Raw genomic sequence first — 17,653 nt, 5'->3', positions numbered from 1 at the left:
TTGGACACTTACCCAACTGAGCCACCCAGGTATCCCTTGATTTTGTATTTCATAATGACTCAATTTCAGTAGCTTTTCGCTTTCTAGGAATTTATCTATGGCATCTATGTTATCTATTGTTGGTATATAATTGTTCTTAGTTTTTCCTTATAGTCCTTTTTATTTTCGGAAAATTGATAGTAACATTCTCTTTTATTGTTGATTTTAGCAATTTGTGTCTTCTTTCCTTTTATCTTTATCAGTCTAGCTAAAGGTTTGTCAATTTTGTTGATTTTTTCAAAGAACCAACTTTTGGTTTTACTGATTTTCTCTATTGTTTTCTTTTTATTTTATTTTTTTATTTTGTTAATTATTTTTAATCTTAATGTTCTTTTAATTAACTAATTTTTCTTTCATAGTTTATTGTCAAGTTGGTTTCCATGTAACACCCAGTGCTCATCTCAACAAGTGCCTTCCTTCTCTGTTGTTTCTGTTCTCTAGTTCATTTATTTCCTCTGTATACTTTTTAAAAATTTTCTTTAAGATTTTATTTTTAGGTAATCCATATACTCAATGTGGGGCTTGAACTCACAACCCTGAAATCAAGAGTTACACACTCCACCTCTATAATCTTTTTTTTCTTTCCTTCCTCTTACTTTGGATTTAGTTTGTTCTTCTTTTTCTAATTACTTTAGGTGGGAAGTTAGATTATTGATGTAAGATTTTTTCTTCTTCTTTTTAAGCACAGGCACTTAGGGATCCTCTGTATATATATATTTTAAATTTTTTAATGTTTTATTTATTTCTGAGAGAGAGAGAGACAGCGTGAGCAGGAGAGGGTCAGAGAATCTGAAGCAGGCTCCAGGCTCTAAGCTAGCTGTCAGCACAGAGCCCGATGCAGGGCTTGAACCCATGAACCGTGAGATCATGATCTGAGCTGAAGTCGGATTCTTAACTGGCTGAGCCACCCAGGTGCCCCTTCTCTGTATATTTTTTGCGACTTCATGTAAACCTGTAATTATTTCAAAAGAAAAAAATAAGAAAAAAAGTACATATTTCTACTATGCCAGGGGAGCTGTGCACGGTGATGACTCAGCCATTGCACGTATCCTCAAGGTGCTTAGTCTAGTAGAACAAGGTACAAACAGAGTTTTCTAGAAGATGAGTAGATAGCTGTTTCCTGCAAAGGGGAGAGAAAATACTGAAGGATATCCAGGAAAGCCCCATGAAGGCATAATTGAGGGCTTATATGAATTGAAGAGCTATGGTTTTATCATGGGAGTTCCATTCTCCGGGAGGCCAGTCCCTGAGGAGGTTGTCACTTATTTCTTCTCAGATCTTCAGGGACCACAGCTAAAGCCATTTGGGACAGGGGTGGAAGCTCATTCTGATTAAGGCTAATGTTCCTAGCTGAGGGCTTTTCTCTGTGGCTCAGAATTCTCAGAGATACCCTAATCTCCTACCAAGTCATTCAGAATGTTCAAAATGTGCCTATTGACTTCCTTTATAAAAGATAGCAAGAATGATGTTTAAACAGGAAGGGAAGGCTAGAAAATGTGTTGAGGTTACTAATATTGAAAACATTTTAAAAAGTTCCCATATACCCTTCAACGAACTTCCTCAACTCTACCACACTTTGCCTTGGGTTTTCTAACACTTTTTAAATGTTTATTTAAAAAAATCTTTTAGGTCGAACAACACATCCTTTTAGTTTATGAAGCAAAATAGTATAAAGAGATACACAGGTGAAAAGTCTTATTCTCATCTCTACCCTTTCTTTTTCTTTCCACCACCACCCGCCCCCCGCTCCTTTTGAAGATCTAATTGACTTCATTAAGTGATTCATGAATGGGGCAGCATCCCATCTAGCAAGTAGAGAGAGCCCCTTACCTCTGCCCTTTCTACTCCATTACTCTCATACCTCACACACACAGGTGGCCATCTGTATTTTTCTTTATGTAAACATAAAAATATTTTCATACCCCCCATTTCTCCCCCTCCCTGCCCCCAAAGCTAGCATCCTATGCATACTGTTCTGGACCTTGCATTTATCATTTAACAGTGTAGCTTGGAAAGATTTCCAAATCAGAGCATAGTAGTGCTTTTTTTTTTTAAATGGACCTTAATATTTATTGTATCTCAGCCCACTGCCCTCCAGCATCACCTCAGACATTGCTCATGCTCCCTCTCTATCCTGTCTAACCTCAGTTGTTTGAATCCCAAATTCCCCAAGTGTAGTTCATTCTCTGCACTAACAAGCTCAGGGCTTATACAGACCCCAGACCGTGTGACTGGAGCAAAGCCATAACAAACCCCCTGTGCCATCAGGACCACAGGGACACAGTCAGGAGCGACAGCAACAGGGTGATGATTGCCTGAGCATGAGCGACACCCTAAAGAGATCACTGTGGGCCAAGGAGAAGAGATGATCTGGAACTAGGCCTTGTTGCCAAGCAACCCCAGAGGGGATGAAATTAACTCAGTCTGTTTTTCATGTAACTGCATCTCAAATGAAAGCTGAGGCCAGAGTTGATCCCATGCAAAATTAATAATTACCACATGATTCTTTCTTTCAAATGGCTGTTGCCAAAAGACAGGGACTAAAGAATATCCCTCTTTTAAAGGGGTAAGGGAGGGGGGAAAAAAAGAGAACACATAAATGCAGATCCTGTGTTTTTCCATTTGAGTCTTAGGTAGGAAATCAGGCCTTTCTATCAGACTGCTGCTGAATCTTCCTGGTAGGAAACCTGCTTTAAAAGCAGATCCCAAGTAGACAAGATAATATGCTGATAAAGAGTTGAGCGAGGCTCTTTTCTTAGAGGTGAGAGAAAGCTTTGGATCATGTGAGGGGACCCTTTTAGTCTCCTTTTTAAGAAAATTAAATATGAACTTATTCCCCACTAGCATGTTCCGAGAGGATAAATTGTCATAAAAATAAAAATAGCCTACTGCTTCCACCTACTCTCCTTAACCCAACACCAAAGGCTGTAAGAGGAGCACAGCTTGATATGCTCAATAAGCCCTGCTTTTCAAGGGCTTATCAAGTTTAAAAGCCAAAAATGACACAGAAAAGTAGATTCCCACCCCCGACCTCTGCTTCTGCTGCATTAATTTGGGTAAATTAACTATGTGATCAGAGAAGAGCAATGGCCTTCTCACCAAGAGAACCTTTGATTATTATTTTGTAGTTCTGCAATAAAACATAATTCAAAACAAAACTTTTTTAGCCCAAGAAACTAATTTTACCTGAGAAGGAAAACTTTCTTGCCTAACAGAAGGTCAGACCCAGAATTTGTCCTGGGGAAGGTAGCGACCAAGTTGTCACCCTCATGCAGCATTTATGCAGTGTATTTACTAGTGCTGACACCAGATACTCCCTTGTTGCCCTTCAGCCACCCCAACACCTTCACCTTCATATGAGGCCAATTTGAGCAAACCTCCTCCTACCCATCGTGCCTCTGTGAAGCAATGAGTATTCTCTGACAGAGCTGAGCAGAATGTACTGGTACAGAGAGAAAACCAGATAGTAAAATGTACACAATTGATTTTTGGGAATGCTATCAGTCAGCGTCTCAGCAGGAAACAGATGCTCCATTCAAATTGGATGCTTTGATGAGCATTTAATAAAGGGGTTATTTAGAAAGGTTGGTGGGGAAACCACAAAGGATTGGTATTATCTTGGGCTGATAACACTGAATTGGGAGTCACTGGATTGGGATAACACTGGACTGAGAGAATTGGGAGGCAGAGAATGGGAGAGAGAGGGCCACCCTACAACAAGGTAGCATTAAGGGGGTAGGAATATCCCAATATCACTTGCCTCCTTCCCTCCGATACCAGACAAGGGTTCCCCATTTGGCTGAACTCCAGTGAAAGTCAGAGGACCAAAAAACCCTTAAATGTAGAAACTATATGTCAGCTGTCTGGGTCATAGAGCCAACAGGCAGAAAGATCATGACACACAGCAAATAGCCAGTGCTAAACTTACCTTAATCTTTCTGGCTTCCAGTCTATTCATTTGGCCAGCATTTATCGATCACCAGCTTGGTGCAGGCACTCTGGAGGAGACACAGCAGTAAACAAGGCAGCCCTCATGGAGTTTACAATCCATGACCATGTCAGGCCTCAGCAAGCCCAGACGACAACCAAACTGAACATTTAAAACCACAGGCCGTCCAACTCATACCATGCTATCATCTAACTTCTCTTCTTTGTCCTCCCTTTTGGTCTGGAGTAAAGATTTTCTTGTTACATGTGTCAACTATCTTTATAATTTTTTTAATGTTTGTTTATTTATTCTGAAGGAGAGAGAGGGAAGGGGCAGAGAGTGAGGGAGAGAGAAAATCCCAATAGGCTCCGTGCTATCAGTGCAAAGCCTTATCTCATGAACCGTGAGATCATGACCTGAGCCAAAATCAAGAGTTAGATGCATAACCAACTGAGCCAGCCAGGCGTCCCTCAACTATACTTTAAATAAATAAATAGGGGTGCCTGGCAGGCTTGGTCTGTAGAGCATGTAACTCTTAATCTCAAGGTTGTAAGTTCTAGTCCCACCTCGGGTGCAGATTACTCAAAAGTCTTAAACAAGCAAGCAATTGTGAAAATAAACACACAATTTCAAATAAGAAAGGAAAAAAAGGTTCTCTTGTTACCATAACTAGTAGCAGTAATGCAGCTGTATATGTGTAAGTGAGTGGTAAGGCATGGGTATCGGAAGGGCACACATACAGAGGAACCCAGAAAAAGGAGGATAGCTCGGCCTGAGGAAAGACAGGAACAATGGAAAAGCCAGGTCACTGGAGCTTCTCTACAGGGCATGGCCTTTAGGACCCAGCTCCTACCCATGTGTCTGCCCTCTACCGTCTCCATGTGCACCTAGCTTCTAGCTCTTATTCCCAGAGGCTTGGCCCAGCTCATCCTTCTATTCTGGCCACTGCCTGGCCTCCTGGGGGGGCGGAGGGGAGGAGATCCCTGGTCCTAGCCTAATTCCTGGATATAGAACAGCTTGGTGCCATCTCTCTGTGCAGGAGGCTCTGGGTGGGGCAGTCTCTCCTCTATAGGAGACATTGGGTATGGCAGAGCCCATAACTGACATTCCCAGGGCTACTGGGAAGATACTGCTAGATGATAAACTGCTAGGGGTCAGGGATCTTGGTCTTACAGCAGTTTTCCAGTAGCACATGCCATTGTTTTTTTTTTTTTTAAATCAGCCACTCATTCTGTTACTGAGTAGACTGGGCAAAATAATCCCTAAGTTATAATTAGCTACTTCAACTACATCTGTTCTTGGGAATCTTAAAGCACAAAGACACTTGACATTTGTTGAGAAGGATTTTGTTGATCCACAGGCAGAGAAGCCAACCTGTGTTGGGCTGATGAATAGACATGCTGGTGAAGGGTGCATCCTGTCGGGGACAATGGCTCCCTTTTCCTGAAATGCCTCCCAGCTGTGTGTGGCCAAGCCAGGGCTAGGCTCAGTTCCTTGCACTAAGAAATCTCTTAGTGTATCCTGAGAGCAAGTGAGGCACTGCCTTCCTGCTCTGGTAACCCTCTTATTCCATTTCAGTGATATGAGCTTACTGATGTTGTACAGAGAGCCTGACAGCATCAATTCTTCCCAGAACAAAGCTAGCCCTTCTGACAGTGAGCTAGCCCTTCCTGATTGTCTCTGGGGGATAGAATTCCTTTGTTTCATAATTGAGAGCATGAGCTAGAGTAAAAGCTGCTGGCAGAAATGTTTCTGAGTTCTCCTATACTTGTGGCCTAGAACCCTTAAAGCAGAAAACATCTGTTTCCTCTGCAGGGACAGTTGGCACTTTCCACATGGCACAGCTTTCTAAACTAAATTCACCTGTCCTTGGGAGACTTGCTCATCCAGAGACTCAGCTGGACAACAACTTGAAACAGTAGGATTTGACCCTTAGGACAGGGGAAGGTTTTAATTACCTTCATCTGAGAACTATCCAAGGCCTTTTCAACTGTTTTAGACTGTTGTGTTCCAAGCAGTAGAACTTCCTTTTTCTGGCATCTGAAAGTGACCTTTAGAAGCAAAATAAGAACAGCTTTTGGTCCCTGATACCACAGCATATCAGCCAGGCCCGAATCTGCCACTAAATAAGGAGAAACTGGCTCTGGGGTTTCCTAGAGCCAGAATGCCCTGCTTGACCTTAGACATGAGGACCTGGCTGTCTTGGAGCAGATTAGCCTGCCTGATTAGCCATCAGTACTCGGGGAGGGTCTGGGTCTTCTCACAATGTTTGGTATTTGGGGGGACAGCCAGTTAATGTGATAGCCAGGTGGGCAGTGTTGAATATCAAGAGAGAAGAAATGGTGGCCCTTCAGTACCATGAGGCCTGGTTTTCCCGACATGTTGGAGCAGAAATTACCTGTTGGGACTAATGGAACTAAAAAAGTCAAGGAAAAGGGTATAGGAATTTCTTTTCCACCTGAAAGGATGTGCTGCAGCTTTTCAAGAATGGACATCTCATTCTTTCATTCAGGGAAGGTCAACTGAGCCCTTTCTGCCCATCAGGCACCATGCTGGGTATTGGAGGTATAGAGTAGCAGTCACACATTTTAAAAGCAAGGATCAGGGGCGCCTGGGTGGCTTAGTCGGTTAAGCGTCCGACTTTCGCTTAGGTCATGATCTCGCAGTTCGTGGATTCGAGCCCCGCGTCGGGCTCTGTGCTGACTGCCAGCTCAGAGCCTGGAGCCTGTTTCAGCCTGTGACTCCCTCTCTCTCTGACCCTCCCCTGCTCACGCTGTCNTCTCTGGGGGATAGAATTCCTTTGTTTCATAATTGAGAGCATGAGCTAGAGTAAAAGCTGCTGGCAGAAATGTTTCTGAGTTCTCCTATACTTGTGGCCTAGAACCCTTAAAGCAGAAAACATCTGTTTCCTCTGCAGGGACAGTTGGCACTTTCCACATGGCACAGCTTTCTAAACTAAATTCACCTGTCCTTGGGAGACTTGCTCATCCAGAGACTCAGCTGGACAACAACTTGAAACAGTAGGATTTGACCCTTAGGACAGGGGAAGGTTTTAATTACCTTCATCTGAGAACTATCCAAGGCCTTTTCAACTGTTTTAGACTGTTGTGTTCCAAGCAGTAGAACTTCCTTTTTCTGGCATCTGAAAGTGACCTTTAGAAGCAAAATAAGAACAGCTTTTGGTCCCTGATACCACAGCATATCAGCCAGGCCCGAATCTGCCACTAAATAAGGAGAAACTGGCTCTGGGGTTTCCTAGAGCCAGAATGCCCTGCTTGACCTTAGACATGAGGACCTGGCTGTCTTGGAGCAGATTAGCCTGCCTGATTAGCCATCAGTACTCGGGGAGGGTCTGGGTCTTCTCACAATGTTTGGTATTTGGGGGGACAGCCAGTTAATGTGATAGCCAGGTGGGCAGTGTTGAATATCAAGAGAGAAGAAATGGTGGCCCTTCAGTACCATGAGGCCTGGTTTTCCCGACATGTTGGAGCAGAAATTACCTGTTGGGACTAATGGAACTAAAAAAGTCAAGGAAAAGGGTATAGGAATTTCTTTTCCACCTGAAAGGATGTGCTGCAGCTTTTCAAGAATGGACATCTCATTCTTTCATTCAGGGAAGGTCAACTGAGCCCTTTCTGCCCATCAGGCACCATGCTGGGTATTGGAGGTATAGAGTAGCAGTCACACATTTTAAAAGCAAGGATCAGGGGCGCCTGGGTGGCTTAGTCGGTTAAGCGTCCGACTTTCGCTTAGGTCATGATCTCGCAGTTCGTGGATTCGAGCCCCGCGTCGGGCTCTGTGCTGACTGCCAGCTCAGAGCCTGGAGCCTGTTTCAGCCTGTGACTCCCTCTCTCTCTGACCCTCCCCTGCTCACGCTGTCTCTCTCTCTCTCCTAAAAATAAATTAAAAAAAACATTAAAAAAATTAAAAGCAAGGATCATGTTTTATCCTCCTAGGTCTTGCTTATAACAGGAACTCGGGAACATTTCAGTGAAGTGGTTCTCCCTAAGTCACATGGCTTCACCCATTCTCTAGTGTCCATTTCTTCTCCATTTCCTTCCTTTAACTGAACTCCTATCTCACCAAGTCAAGAAAATGTTTCATTATCTTTTCTGTGCAAGTTTCTGCCTTGTATAGAAGTTCACTTGTAAGCTACCAAAAGAGAAGAAGAAGGGGAAGGAAAGTAGAATTGGTTTTACTTGAGCCCTGCCTGGTTTTCACCAGGCACTACCTGACTCTAAGTGGTTGCTGTTCACTCTGGCAAAAAGCCTCTTCCACCCTTACTCTTCCTTCCCCACTCTTATTAAAAATAAATAAATAAAATAGGGACACCTGGGTGGTTCAGTGGGTTAAGCATCTGACTCTTAATTTCGGCTCAGATCATGATCTTGCAGTTGTGGGATAGAGCCCCACATAGGGCTCCTCGCTGGGGGTAGAGCCCGCTTATGATTCTCTCTCTCCCTTTCCTTTTGCCCCTTCCCCCCACTCTCTCTGAACAATAAAATAAAATAAGACGCCTGCATGGCTTAGTTGGTTAAGCGTCTTACTCTTGATTTCTGCTCAGGTCATGATCTCATAGTGTGATATTGAGCCCCGCATTGGACTCTGCTGAGCATGGAGCCTGCTTGGGATTCTCTCTCTCTCTCCTCTCTCTGCCCTTTCACCAGTTACACACACACACACTCTTAAAAAAAAATAAACATTTAAAATAAAATAAAATAATAAAAAATAAATAAAAGTTTAAGAAAATTAATGAAGCTTTTAAATATAATTTATTGTCAAGTTGGCTAACATACAGTGTATACAGTGTGCTCTTGGTTTTGGGGGTAGATTCCTGTGATTCATCGCTTATGTACAACATCCAGTGCTCATCCCAACAAGTCCCTTCCTCAATGCTCATCACTCATTTTCCCCTCTCCACTGCCCCTCCTGAATGTTTTTTGATTATAAAAATAATAGATACCATTTGGAAAAGAGAATAATACATTCTTCCCCACTGTAATTCATTAAAAAATTATTTTCCAGGGTAAATTTCTGAAGCCATGCTTGGTTCTTCCTTTCTAGGGGTTTTCAGAGGAGGAAAATGAGTAAACCCTTTACCTCTTACCTCTAATCCTAGATTCCATGATTCCATTGTGGTGCCTGTTGCCCATTGAAAGTGCTTCAGGGGCACCTGGGTGGCTCAGTCAGTTAAGTGTCCAACTTCAGCTCAGGTCATGACCTCATGGTTTGTGAGCTTGATACCTGTGTGGAGCTCTCCGCTCTTGGCATAGAGCCTGCTTTCAGATCCTTTGTCTCCCTCTCTTTCTGCCCCTCCACTGCCCACGTGCTTATGTGCGCTCTCTCGCTCTCGCTCTCTCTCAAAAATAAATAAACATTAACAAAAAAACTGCTTCATCCCAGGCCCATGATTTCATGCAGATGTTCACAGCTCTCCAGATGTTCATTTTAACCAGATTTTACTGATAAAAGTGTAGGAAGACAGACAGGAAATGGGAAGAGGGGCCCAGGACTGAGATTCTATGTTTATATGGAATAGCGTTGAACTGGGCCCTGAGCCCTCAGTTGGAGTCCAGATTTTGTCAGTAACTAGCTGTTCCCTTAAGAGAGTTGCTCAGATTCTCTGCTTATTTTATCATTTGTGAAATAATAGTTGATTTGATTATCTCCAAGTTTCCATAAATTGCTCTGGCCCATCATTTAAGAATAAATATTTATTTGGTCCATCTACTTTGTCTCTCCACCACGGTTCTTAGTCTTTTCACCTCAAAGACCTGCCAGTTTTAACTGTTTCTCATTACCCATTCCTACTGTTCTTCCATTGCAGAAAGGAGCAAAATGTTCTCCTTTCCAGCTGTCCCTGTCAGTGAGCAAACTCATCATTTCACTTCCCAGTCATTTTTTGTGCTCTTTCTCTGTGCCCTTTCTGTAGTCTTTCCAGTCTTTTATCCCAAATGAGGCCTCACAAAAGGAGGTTTCCTCTCTGATCTATGGCTTTTACTGACATAATCAAGTAATTAGCAAGTCTTCATTGGGAACCTACAGTGAACAATGCACAGCTCAGTGTGTTAAAAAGAGAATATAGGTTTAAGACATGTTCTCAGACTTCTAGAAAACAAGATCTCTGAGGCTGCAAATCCTTCAGCTTCCCTCTGGTCCACCACTGACCTCCATGGCCAGCACCGTGAGCCACGCTGCCATGCCCAAATGTGCCCTTCTCTGGGCTCTTGCAGCTCTACACTCACTTTCCTTCTCCTTCAGGCCCAGTCACTAAATTTGGTCCCCAGGGGCTCTACCCTAGGCCCTCTTCTCTTCTCAAGTCTCTTCATTCCTTGGACCACCTCAACCATTCCCATGACTTCATCTACCATCTGTATACTGATAACTCCCCCAAATGTGTATCGTCATTCACATGAGTGTGTCTGCAGCAGCACCTGTGGTCAAACACCTGTGTGGCAAAACATGGGGTAAATAGAAACTAGAACTACCCTCTCATAAGTTCTAGTCAGGCTTTGCTGCCAGGTTAGCTTTAGCGCCACCTCATTTTCCAGAGCTGTATGCATTTCAGCTTTGCACATAAGATTGTGAGGAGGGGCGGCCTTTGTCACTCCAGAGAGGGGAAAATGGATAAAGAAAAAACAAACTGTTTTGTATTTCCCCTTCCACAGAACAATGAGTATCCACAAGATGTCTCTACTGCTAGAATGAGGAGTGACTAGAAACTTCTTTTTTTTTTGTTAAAATAATAATGACAAAATAATAACGTTCTATCATATCTGGCTCCCCACTACAATAGTGGCGGTATCAGACTGAAGCACCTCACCCTACCTAGATTTTCTCACTTAGCTGAAATGCCTAGGGCTTCTGTAATGCATAGTCTCCATACTTGTGAATTAATATACACCACTCATGTATACAGCTTTAATTCTTGGGTATTTAACTGGGTGCATACCAATGAACAAAGTAAATTTCCCAGCTCCTTTCAATGATGACTATTTTCATACCCTAGCATAACATTTCCTATGACCTGGCCCTATAGCCAGATTAGTAATAGAGTTAGAGAATGTTCAAGAAGCTGGGGTGGGGGTTGGGGGGATAGAGCAGCATGGAGAGGCTGAATAATATGTTATTTTAGTATTTTCAGTGAGACAGAGAAAAAAATGCATGCAAATTTCTCTACCCACCCCCCACCTTTTTCTGTTTTGCAAAGCCTTTCTTTGTCCAAATCTCAATTTTGGATTAGGCCCTTGTTGACTATGTCTGTTTAAGTCCTAGATAAAGGCTTATTTGTTTGACCTGCCGTATCCATAATTGCTCTAACTGCTCGTTTTGATTTTCTTATTGTGTAGACTGTGCTAGGAAGCTTGGCAGGAAGCACACTATGGAAATGTGGAACCGAACAGCTTAATGTGTGTAATTTGGGAAGTTCAGCAGATGCCAGGGCTTAGCAGGCTCTCGGCTTGCTCAAGACTAATCCTGTGGATTTTCATTCTTGTGGGCATCATGCCCCTTAAATCTGAGGGCTTAGGTCCCACCCGAAATCAGTCTGCACAGCCACCTCCCAGCTGTCTCACCGTTGAAAACTAGGATGGCAGAGTGGGTGTTATATGGAAACCAACTTGACAATAAACTATTTAAAACTATTTAAAAAAAAAGAAAACTAGGATGGCAGCTGACACTTAAAGTCTCTCTCCTGTTACCTCTTTCTAAGGAAGTGGAAGGGTATGAGATAATTAGATTCCAGAGGTGGTCCTGGTACAGGCTGATGTATACTGTTTTCTCTGGACATGGGTTTGGACTCCTTGTTTCTAGGGACCTGTGAAACTACACATGCAACAAACATGCCCCCTCCCCGGAGTGGATGACATGCTGTGCCACCCAGATCCCCCCTCCAAGACTGAAGCACTTGTTTCCCATCTACTGGGAGGGTTGACAGAAGCAACTGTCAGCCGAGTCCCTTTCTGAGACTAATCCAGTACTGAAAAGAACCACTTTGCCCATGGTCATTGTCCCCCTTCCAAGGGCTGCTCACATCTCATATCTGGTTGATGCAGGACAAATCTGAGACAGCCCAGCAGGAGAGCTCCCTGAAAGATCAGCTAGGCTTTAATGTGATTGCATTGTAGTTCAGCTGCTCTCTGTGTCCATTCCTGCTTACTTTCCTTCCCTCCAGGGGTTTCCTAGGAAACTTCCTACTTGCAAACTTCTGTCTCAGCGCTGGAGGCACCCTACCTGCAAAACCCCATTGATCTTGGTTAGTAGAGCACTGCCTGTATTTGGGGGTCCCTATCTTCTTTCTGTAATGACTTAGGAATAAACCATAACTGGTCTAAACTAGTCAGGGTGGTCCCCATTCACTTAGCCAATGATTGGCATAGGAAGGATCATATAACTCCATCCCAGCCAATGAGATAGGAAGGGAAATCTGGGAGGTAACTATGGGAAATGTTTTCTGGATCAGGAAATGAGACAAGGGATAAAGAGTCTCTTTTGTTGGATGTTGGCTACGAATGGGATGCCTAAAATAGCTATAGAAAGGAACAGAGGTGGGAAGAAGAGGGAGCCAAGAGAATATCAGAGAAATCAAACTGAAGCAGAGCCCCCTTGCCTATGATCTTTTTGTCATCTACAAAAAATCCCCTTTGACAGCACAGAAGGGTTTGTCCCACAAGTACTTATTGACAGAGTTGGGTCTATAATCTGTGATTTTTGTTCCTGTTACAAATGTTATTTCATGTTACTTCATTTTTCCATCTTTTAGGGGGTTGCATATTTTGAAATTTTTTTAGTAGTCTCCACATCCAACCTGGGGCCAGAACTCCCAACCCCTAGATCAACAGTCCCTTGCTCCACTGACGGAGCCAGCCAGGTGCCCCCGTTTTGAAATCTTTGATTGTCAAGATTCTCCCAGAAAGTTTCCTGGTGATCCATACCCTTTTTTCTGACTTCTAATGATCATTAATTTTATTTTGGCTGATCAATTAAACTCAGCTTCGTTTTTTATAGCTTCCACATAGTTTATAGAGTTCATGAAATCCAACAATGTGTATGTGCAGCTGGGGACAGAGGGATGGGGACTCCTTAAAGGATGCTGACTCTGGAAAACCATGCCCTGGGATGGCTTTACCTGAGAAGCAAAGGAAAAGCGATGAAAAGGGTTCAACTTGCAGAGGAACAAGGGCTTAAACCTAATGTTTACCCCAGAATAGGATACTTATTTTTAGAAAAATGCAACCTCTCCTATCTGTAGTTTATTTTGAAATGTCAGTTCATAGCTGTCATAGCTGTCCCAGAGTCTGGTGCTGAAGAAACTGCCTGGCATGGTAGTGGGTGGGGTGCCCCTTTTTTCTCCCACTTGCCTATACTCCCTTCCACCTGAAGACTATTTGTCTTCCTTCCTTCCCTTCCCTTCCTTTCCCTTCCCTTCTTTCTCTCTTTCTCTCTCTCCCTTCCTTTCCTTCCTTCCTTCCTTCCTTCCTTCCTTCCTTCCAGTTAAGGCCTAATTTATAAACAATAAAATGCACAAATCCAAAGTATACAGTGTGGGAAATTTTGACAGTGATATACTCCCATGTAATCATCATTCCAATCAACAGATGGACCATTCCTTTTATCTCAGAAAGTTTCCTTATACCTCTCTTCAGTTAATTCTCTCCTTATCCCTGAGACAACTAGCATTCTATTACCATAGATTACTTTTTACCTATTCTTGATGGATATTGTTTTCTGTATGAATTTTTTCACTCAACGTTTTGATATTCATCCACTTTGCTACATGTAGCCTGCTTCCCTTTTAAGATACTCCATGTGTGTGTCTGGTTTTTTGCCTTAAACATTTTTGCTGTATTTCATCCTGTAAGTTATTGGCTATAAGACAACTTGACATAAAAGATAAAATGGCAAAAAAAGAGGAAAATTTATTAAAAAGAACATAATGAAACTTGGAAAATGAAAACAAAATTTAAAAGACTTTATTGCAAACTACAAAATATTTTAATACATTCAAAATGTATAATGTTGATTCGTGGCAGTATTGTACAAATAACTGGTTTTATTTTGGAGATTTTATACCTAAGTGGTTGTCTTCAGTCTTTTATTCATAGTATTATACTTTTTTATTTTTTTGCCTGTTGAATTGTTTCCCCATTTGGCATTACACTTTTTCTTTTTTTCTGCTAAAATTTCTTTCTTCTTTAAGAGAGGTATTGGATTCCAAATACTAGGATGCATATGTATAATGGGGCTTTGTATTGTGTTGTGAAAGCCTTCTTCACTGCTATTTGTTCTGGGCATATTTTCACTTGTCTGTTGATACATGTTCCAAAGTTCCATGGGAAATGCAGGTTCAAGATTCTATGCTATAGCACCTGGGTGGCTCAGTTGATTGAGCATCCAACTCTTGATTTTGGCTTGGGCCATGATCTCAGGGCTGTGCGATTGAGCCTCCTGTCAGGCTCTGTATTCAACCTGGAGCCTGCTTAAGACTGTCAAAATCTCTCCCTCTGCTCTCCCCCCCCCCACCGCTGGTGCTCTCTCTCTCTCAAACAAAACAAAACAAGACAAAATAAAACACTTCTATGCCACCATATAGACTATTATGAGAGCTAAGACTTAAATCATATAAAAATATATAAATCATATAAAAATGTGGGGACTGCCACAGTGGAGAAATGAAACCAAACTGTCAACCAGTTGATGAAACCAAACTGTCAAGCAAACCAGACTGTCAACCAATTACTTTTGTTTCTAAGGTTTTATTTTTTAAGTAATCTCCACACCCAATATGGGGTTCTGTCTTACAACCTAAGATCAAAAGTTACAGGCTCTGGGTACCTGGGTGGCTCAGTCGGTTAAGTGGCCGTCTTCAGCTCAGATCATGATCTTGCTGTCTGTGAGTTTGAGCCCCACATCAGGCTCTGTGCTGACAGCTGAGAGCCTGGAGCCTACTTTGGATTCTGTGTCTTCCTCTCTTTCTCTGCCCCTCCCCTGCTCATGCTCTGCCTCTCTCGCTCTCTCAAAAATAAATAAACATTAAAAAAATTTTAAGAATTGCATGCTTTACCAACTGACCCGGCCAGGCACCCACCCTTACTTTTTTTTTTTTTATCTTTAATGGCAACATAGTTGAATTGCTAATTAGTTATTCAACAAAAATCCTGGAGGCAAAGTGTCTATGGCAAAGATACTTACAGTGAAAGTAACTAGAACCATAAATGGGGTCCATTGGTCTCTGATTTCTCTGTTATGCTTAAGGAAAAGGCCCTGCACCTCCTGGTGATGGTTTTGCTAACAGACAACTTGCCAAGTGAATTTCATAAGTCACTGGGTCCTAAAGACCAAGCAGGTGGTTCCTCCTAGGTACAGCCAGTTGATCTTCCTGTTCTAAATGGTGATTTTGATTAATGATACCTAAACATTTTGGGATAAAGATAGAATAGCAATTCCTCCTGTGGGCTCCCAGGACAAATGTTGGTAATCCCTAGGATTCTCTGCCAACATACCACCTATACTTCACCCTGATGAGGATTTGGTCCCACTTCTCAGACCAAGGGTGGAACAAACTTCTATTAAGCACCAGGTATCTACAGGCACTTGATCATGAATGACCTTATTTCTCCATCTTTGGAACTCTTCAAGATAGGTATTACTACTTCCATGAGGACACATGGGGCTTGTTCCCAGAGTAGGATTTGAACTTGGGTTTGTAGATTTCCATACCATGATTTTTTTCACCACTAGCCACCAAGACTTAGGCCCCCGTGTCCATCTAAAATGACACATGCCTATCCGAAGGTGACAGACCTCACAGTTATACTCGTGTCTGGATTGCTGCAGGGCTGGGGAGGACTCAGAGCTTAGGATACTTTCTTAGTAAGAGCCAAGTGGAGCTGGCGGATCAATCTTCATTTTTCAGAAATGTTCTCTGTTCTCCGTAGCCAGGCAGCTTTGACCTTTGGTGAAGGTCAGCAGATCTTTGTTATGCCCCTTGGAAATCACTGTTTTGTAACAGTTGTGTTTACAACTGAGATGATTTCCAGACCTAGGGTAGCCAGCAGGATGATGCCAGCAGCGAGGCATTAAGTTCTCTAATAGGCTTATGCCCTGATAATCATATTAATGGCACTGTCTCATGCTTGATGCTGCAATTATGGGCCTCTCTTCTTGAATTTGATAATAATTACAAGGATGATTTTGCATTTCTCTTTCATGAGAGTTCCATTCCCCAAACAGTATTATGACCCCAATAGAGAAGGCTGTTTGTGCCCCTTCAAATTACTGACCTTACACACTATCACAATGTGTAATACACAGGCTGGACCTTACTCACCTGGGAATTCTGAGTTCTTCTAGCATCCGGATTCTGTGGGAGATGGAGCAAATCCCCTAGGAATTATGACATTGGTTTCTGGTATCTGTATCTGATAATGAGGTTTTATGTTTTTCTGCTGTTGCAAAGTCAAAGTAATCTTGGGATAAATGGTCTGCTTTAAGAGCCAGGTGATTTTTTTAAAGTTTTATTTATTTAAAAACATTTTTAAAAATCTTTATTTTTGAGAGAGAGAGAGAGACTGAGTGTGAATGGCGGAGGAACAGCAAAAGAGGAAGACACAGAATCTGAAGCACCTTCCAGGCTTTTTTAATTAAAAAATTTTTTTTAATGTTTATTTATTTTTGACAGAGAGAATGAGAGAGAGAGAGAACACAAAGGGGAGGGGCAGAGAGAGAGAGAGAGGGAGACACAGAATCTGAAGCAGGCTCCAGCTCTGAGCTGTCAGCATAGAGCCTGACATGGCATGAACGCACAAACTGTGAGATTATGACCTGAGCCAAGTTGGATGCTTAACTAATTGAGCCACCTAGGCACCTCTAGTTTTTTTTTTTTTTTTTTTTTGAGAGAGAGAGAATGAGTGGGAGAGGGGCAGAGAGAGAGGGGAACAGAAGATTTGAAGCAGGCTCCGCATCAACAGAAGCAAGCCTGATGCAGAGCTCAAACCCACAAACCCTGAGATCATGACCTGAGCTTAAGTCAGACACTCAACTGATTGAGTCACCCAGGCGCCCCAGGAGCCAGGTGACTTTTAACCTGTGACTTAACGAACTAACATTCAAGAGATTAACTCTAGTATCAGATGGTTGACCTCCAGAAAGCTAGTTTTCGGACCTTCTTTTTCTCATTTGTAAGTTCCAAGGGATTTAGACTGGAGTTCCAAGAATTCCAATGCCAAGATTCCACACTTTCCATCAGTCACTAATGTTTTAGCTATTGACAGAGGTGGATTTTGTTTTTATGGCCCTAACTGGGACCGATTAACTAGCAAAACACTGCTGTCCTTCTGGAGCAACCTAAGTCCATAGCGCACACAAGATTTAGGGATTTCTGCTGCTGATGCTACCCGGGTATGCTCGCCCCTGAAGCATGATGGGATCTGTGGTGAAGGGAGGGGGGAAGTACAGAGCTTGAGGCACCAGGCAGGCCATGGGGCTAGCTACTGAGGAAGAAGGCCTTCACTCTGAGCCATGTCCAAAAGGCTGCAGGAGCTGGCTCCAGCACAACCAAGGGGGTGGATGCCAGCTCTGGGCTTGCAGGTCTTGGGCTCTAGGGTGACAGCACACAGGGTCTGTATCTGAGTGGTGGGTTGTAGAGAGCTCCTGGACAATGAAGCAGAGGCAGTAAGGAGCAAATGA

This window comes from Crocuta crocuta, unplaced genomic scaffold, assembly GCF_008692635.1.
Source record: "Crocuta crocuta isolate KB4526 unplaced genomic scaffold, BGI_CrCroc_1.0 scaffold113, whole genome shotgun sequence".
NCBI lineage: Eukaryota > Metazoa > Chordata > Mammalia > Carnivora > Hyaenidae > Crocuta > Crocuta crocuta.
Note: the sequence above shows the minus strand (reverse complement) of the source record.